The sequence below is a fragment of the Symphalangus syndactylus genome, chromosome 11, assembly GCF_028878055.3.
Source record: "Symphalangus syndactylus isolate Jambi chromosome 11, NHGRI_mSymSyn1-v2.1_pri, whole genome shotgun sequence".
Taxonomy (NCBI): Eukaryota; Metazoa; Chordata; class Mammalia; order Primates; family Hylobatidae; genus Symphalangus; species Symphalangus syndactylus.
In genome coordinates this window covers 135,042,877-135,049,470 of record NC_072433.2, presented here as the reverse complement: position 1 = coordinate 135,049,470, position 6,594 = coordinate 135,042,877, and positions in this window count along the sequence as shown.

Genomic DNA, 6,594 nt, shown 5'->3' with positions numbered 1-6,594 from the left:
GGTCTGCAGTGTGGCCTGAGGCCTGAGGTCACCCAGGCTGTCTGAGGGGGTACAGGGCTTATACCAGGAACACCCCAGTTCAGCCCTTGGCTGTCACATAGCGGCACCCTGGCAAAATAACAGATGGCTTCCAAGCAAAGGACGCAGATGACAGAGTTTGGGAATTTGAGTCTCTGAAGCCCAGGGTGATTTTCATTGACCCACTGGGATCTCCAGCCACAGCCCTCGGCCGGCTTGGTGTCTCCTGACTGACAGCGCTGACTACAGCCTGCTCTAATGGAGAGAAACCACGGAAGAAAAAGCCGATTTCCCAGTGGCACTGGTGTCTGGACGCTGCCTGCCCCTGCTCAGGGATCAGCCCGCAGTAGGCCCAGGTATAGTGGAAGGGCCGCCCAGGCCGTGTGAAGCCATCTTTGCAAGGCTACCCCTCCCAGCTTTTCCTGCAGTGCCAGACACAGGAAATGAGATCCCCCCAATAACCGTGTTCCTTGTTGAAATATTAGGCAATGCGGATAGGGAGTAAAAACAAGTTTCCAGACCCTAAAGCAGCCCATTGCCTGCTGATATCTAACCCTCCAGCTTTTTTTTTTATGTGCAAATTTCTTTTTATTGTCAAAAAAAAAAAAAAGTTGCCTAACCCCTAGAGCCCTTCCCACACTTGAGAGGACTCTTCAGTATCTGCATGCCAGGCTCATCATGCGGGCCAGGCCCGGGACCCTGCCTGGCACAGTCGGAGCATCATAGATGTTGGAGCAGAGGGTTTCTGTTCTGTAACCTGCTTTTTTGTTTCTTATTGACAATATTGCATTCAATGGTTAGCCTGGATCCCCTCATCACGGACTTACCCAGGAGACCCTCTGATTAGCGCCGACTCTCACGGCTATCCAGAGGCTTATCCATGATCAATTTTAGGAGCAACAATGACACATTTGTGCCCAAGTGCCCTGTGTGGCTTCCCTGGTATCCAGGACTCAGATACTTTTCAGGCCCAAGTGCCTCTGCCTCAGCCTCTCCCACCACCCGACTCCTACCTACCCTGCAAAGCCCGGCCCAGTCTGAACCGCCACCTGACTCCTACCTATCCTGCAAAACCCAGCTCAGTCTGAACCACCACCCGACTCCTACCTACCCTGCAAAGCCCGGCCCAGTGTGAACCGCCACCCGACTCCTACCTACCCTGCAAAGCCCGGCCCAGTCTGAACCTCCACCCGACTCCTACCTACCCTGCAAAGCCCAGCTCAGTCTGAACCATCACCCAACATCCCTCCCTGGGCTTCCGGCCCACACGTCCACAACATCAGTTCCACTGTCCAGGGCTGTGCTGCCCATGACCTCATCCACCCTGGACCAGGAGTCCACCGAGGCCTGAGTTAACACCAGGACAGGTCCCAACACAGAGTCTAAGACAACAAACTCCAGGCGGATGAATGAAGGGCGGATCAGCGAATGAAAGGCCGTTCTGGTGGCTGCTCTCTGGTCCTGGATCTGCCTCGAGGATGTCGTCTCCATCCGGTCGCAGAGTCCTCATCTCCCATTTCAGTCACACTGGCCTTGAGGCCAACTGGGAGCAGGGAAACCTGCCCAGGGCCTCCAGAGGTTCCTGGCAGATCCCCAGCCCCACTGCTACTGCCCTGAGGGGCATCCCCTGGAGCCGGTGCTCTCCCCCACACTCGGACAGCCCCTTGTCCCGGAGCCAGGTCCAGAGCCCATGGCCTCTTCCCTGGCTGCCCTGAGCACACAGCTGCTGTGCTCCGGTGGACTGGTCCAGGGGCTCGTCCGCCCGACCCCCGAATGCAGGGTCCTCGAACCTGCCCTTCATGTGGAGAGACTGTCCCAGAAGGTGCCTCAAAACGAGAAATTGCAGAGGGTGGGGGTTACTAACAGGATTGTTTAACAGGAAACAGCTCTCCACATGTCCGGATGGGTGCTGCTTTTTTTAACCTGGTTGCAAACCTATCCTCTTCTTTTCTTTCCTCCTAAAGAAAGGTTATTTTATCTCAGAACATCTGCAACCTGTCTGGATCAGATTGTCTTCCTGTAGGATCTGACGCTGATCTTATTTGAGAAATTGACCAAGCTCGGAGGCGGCCACGCCGGCTGTTGGCTGAGACAACACACCTGGCCAGTCTCAGATCCTCGGCGACCTTGTTACAGCCTCAGAGACCTGGGGACTGATGAGGGGGACTTTCTCCTCCACCACACTCAGCACATGCAGGCACGCAGGAGCACACGCCACATACGTTGTGCCAAATACCACAGACACGTGCACACACTCATGGAGAGACAGCCCACACGCAGACACGCCAGGCACCCAAGACACACAAGCGCAGACACAGGCCACCCCAGGGCAACATCTGTTCCAACCAGGGGGTCCCCTTCCTCCACTTCCTTCTCCCAACACCGTCTTCTGGGTGTGGACGAGACCGCCTTCTTCGAGACTGCCTTCTCCTCCAGGCGCGTTCTCGTGTGCAGCCCTGAGCCGCCATCCCTCCCGCCCCTTGTCTGCATGCAGCCAGGAGCAGACCATCCCAGCCCCCAGCATCTCTGCCCAGCAGCAGACACCACTGCTGGCGGGAGACATGGCTCAGAGAGGGCATTGTGGTGCCTGAGACCACACAGCAGGGGTGGAGCTGGAAACCAGAACCCTGCTCAGAACCCAGCGCTTATGCCTTCCTCGGCCCGTCCAGCCCCCAGCGTGGCTTGATGGCTTTGCTGCCCCTGCGCAATGTTCCCAGCAGACCCTCAGAGCACTTACTGTGGAGGGGCCCAGTCTTCACAGCCCCTGTGCGGTGAGACCCAGGGGTGAGCGTCCCTGCCCAGGACTGCACGCTGGGGACACCGTCCGGGACCCGCTCTTCCTCACCCGCTGAGTCCTCCCAAGCCAGGTCCCCTCTTTGCCCAGAGCCAGGCGCCAGCCATCCCAGAGGCCCCAGGACTTGGGCTCCGGGTCCCACTGTCCCCACTCCTGGGTCCTCTCTTCTTCCTGACTGCCAAGCCTGCTAACCAGCAGTGGCCCTGGGCCCCTGGACCACCTCCCCGGCCCCCGGACTGCCTGTGCCCGCTCACCTCCTCCCGTCCCTGCTCACCTCCTCCCGTGCCCGCTCACCTCCTCCCGTCCCTGCTCACCTCCTCCCGTGCCCGCTCACCTCCTCCCGTCCCTGCTCACCTCCTCCCGTGCCCGCTCACCTCCTCCTGTGCCCAGGGACCACCTCCCCAGCCCACAGACCACCTGTGCCCACTTGCCTCCTCCCGGGCTACCCTTTTGCAGACTTGCCCAGCCTCCCCACCACGCTAACCCTCTGAACCTCACTTCCTTCCAGTGTCCTGTCGACTCCCCAGAACCAACCCCTATAATCCTGAGGTGCTGCTGGGAGGCCTGACACTGGGTGGCTGCAGTCCACGAGGTCCGTGCACTCGGATGAGCAGCTGAAGCCCAAGCTGAGCAGGGCCTCGGAAACCCCTGGGCCTGTGAGTGCCACCTGCTCATGACAGGCAGGCTCTGCCCTGGGCGAAGGCCATCGGCCAATGGTGCTACTGCTACTGGGGACTCTGTACCTGACCGGGGGGCCAACCCCTCAGACGACAGCTGTGGGGCCACTGGCTTCTAAGCCTGTGTCGCCACCGCCCTGCTCCAGAGGCTCTTCTGAGATCAGCATTCTCTACCCCAGTGCCGCCCCTCTGCTCAGCGCTGGCACCTCTGTGGCCACACGCCTTCCTGTGGCCCACTGTCCCCTCAGCCAGTGTGCTCCAAGGTCAAAGGAGGCTTCTGGGAGAGCACAGTGTTGGGTCCGGCCCATGCCTGAGGGAGGGGCTCGCACAAGGGTAAGCGTCAGGAGATGGGTACCAGATGGGTGGCTGCTGACCACGGGGCCAGGGCAGAGCAGAGAGGCCCAGAGGAGACTCTGGTCCTGTGGGAGGCGATGGCAGGCAGGAGCCGTGTCCCCGGGGCCGGTGTCCTCAGGCCCATCCCAATTGATGGACGTCCTGGTTTTAGTCTTGCTTGAGTCATTGGAGGCTTTTGATGCTATTCTTGTTAGAAAGCCGGCCTGGAATGCTGCTCAGACGCTTCCCTCCGCTCTCTGGTCCCTTTCATCAATAGCCTAGTTCTTCTCCCTCCTCCCCGGGAGGCACCACCCTTTCTGGGGAGTTACTCACAAGGGCAGGTGCTGCCAGGGACTGTGCCACATCAGAATTGTCCCCCAGCACCATGGCCTTGGTGACGCTGCTGCAGATGTGGAGCCTGAGGGTAAGACAACGGCGAGGCTGGACAATGGCCGGGCCAAGTCTGACACACCCTCTACTGCCCTGCCCCTCTCGCCAGTGCAGGAGGCCCCTGAGACTGGCTGCGACGTCCAGCCGCCCAGGAAGGGGATCTGGAGAAGGCTGTGGGATGCCAACCCCCTCTCTCCCTGGGCCACCTCCAGAGAAAGCCCCCAGGCCCTCCACCACCACAGCCCTCCCCCTGCCCACCCTGATGCTGTGGGAAAGGGCGGAGCTCCCGGGGTCCCTTCTGGCACCAGGCTCTGCCAGCGTCTCGTCTTCTCCATGGATCCCCTAGCCGCAGCCCATGAGGCACCTGCCCAGGTACAGGTAAGGGAAGAGGCCAGACCGTGTCAGGAATGGAAACGTGGGGAAGGTCAAGGGAAGAGATGCTTGATTATTTTTAGACGGAGTCTCGCTGTGTCGCCCAGCCTGGTGTACAGTGGCGTGATCTCGGCTCACTGCAACCTCTGCCTTAGTTCAAGTGATTCTCCTGCCTTAGCCTCCTGAGTAGCTGGGACTACAGGCGCCTGCCACCACACCCAGCTAATTTTTTTTTTTTTTAGAGTCTCCCTCTGTTGCCCAGCCTGGTGTGCAATGGCGCAATCTCTGCTCACTGCAACCTCCGCCTCCCGGGTTCAAGCGAGTCTCCTGCCTCAGTCTCCTAATTAGCTAAGACTACACACGTGTGCCACCATGCCCAGCTAATTTTTGCACTTTTAGTAGAGACAGGTTTCACTGTATTGGCCAGGCTGGTCTCTATCTCTTGACCTTGTGATCCGCCCACCTTGGCTTCCCAAAGTGCTGGGATTACAGGCATGAGCCACCACGCCCAGCCAATTTTTAAAATTTTTGTAGAGACAGGATTTCACTATGTTACCCAGGCTGGTCTTGAATTCCTGGGCTCAAGTGATCCACCCACCATGGCCTCCCAAAGGCTGGGATTACAGGCATGAGCTACTGCACCCGGCCGGCCAAAATGAAGCTGAACATTCGCAGAGACACGCTGAGGGGCAGGGGAGTAGTTTGGTTCAGATGTGGTCCCAGCTTGGGGCCGTGCCCAGGAGGCAGCAGGTGCCCTTAACTTGTAAATTGCTCTTAACTTGTGAACTGCCCCTAACTCCTGAACAAATACCATCCTCCCTTAATCTCCCTGCCTTTAGGTGACCTCCCCCACCCCCGCCTCCCCTGCAGCTGCCTGTCTGCCCAGCACCTGCTCCACATCAGCCCCGCCTCGTTCCTTGTGGCCCAGTGCTCTCACGGCGCCTGGTGTGTTGGGCAGCACACCTGCTGAGTGTGCCACACAGAGGGCCCAGCGCCGGGGCTGGTCAGTGCCTTCAGCATCGGCAGGGGGCCTCTAAGCAACTGAAAACTCTTCCGGCCAACTGAGGAAGAGAAAAGGCTACCAGGAAATTCCTCAAACTGCAGGGCAGTGCCCCGAAGCCCACAGTGAGGACAGCGAGGGCACCCGCCCCGCCTGGACCCAGTGCCCACCCACCCGGGACACGTGATGTAACCTTTCTGCTCACAGACCTATGGCTTGGCCTCACAGCCATCAACAAAGTGTGGGGCCAGCGGGGCCTGGGCTCAGCTCACCACAAGGAGCCTGGGCAGTGCGGAAGCTTCTGCAGAGGGAGGGGTTCTGCCTCCCATTCCCCAAAAGTGGGTTCTGATGTTGGAAAGTCAAAAAGAATGACCAACATCCACTATCAATGCCAAGTTTGCGGTCCGTCCCACCACACCATCTCTTGAAAGAACATCTCATTTGCTCTCTGAGTCAAAAGGAAAAGAGCAAGCAGGGAAAGAAATGTCAACAGGTGATAGAAGGCAAAAGTTTCTTAACATATAAAGACCAGCTGCAGTTCAAGAAAATGATGAACATCACAATGAAACATGAGGAAGGAGGTAACAGGGCCCCGCAGACAGACAAGAAGGTCCCAGTAACTGGAGATGCTCAACTCTGTGAGCAAATGAAGACAGAAGCACTCCAGTTCTCCTGCCTGCAGGTCTGCGGAGACGCCGTCCGCCCTTCGGAGGCACAGGGAGAAGCCAGGCCCGTGCAGGTACCTGGCACAGTACGACACAAGGCACACAGTGTGGCATCAGCTGGTTTCGTAAGAAACAGAAGTCCAGATTCTTGTGCTGGAATACGCTCACACACACCGTCTCTAGACAGACCCGGGTGCAGCTGCTGCCAGGGTGTGGGATGTGAAGCGGCTGTTTGCTTTGCACTCCTTGCTTCTGTGTAGCGGGACTTTTGTTTTTTTTTTTTTTGCCAATAGCATATATTTCTTCTATAACTTAAAAAAAATTTTTAAGATACAGAAACCATAA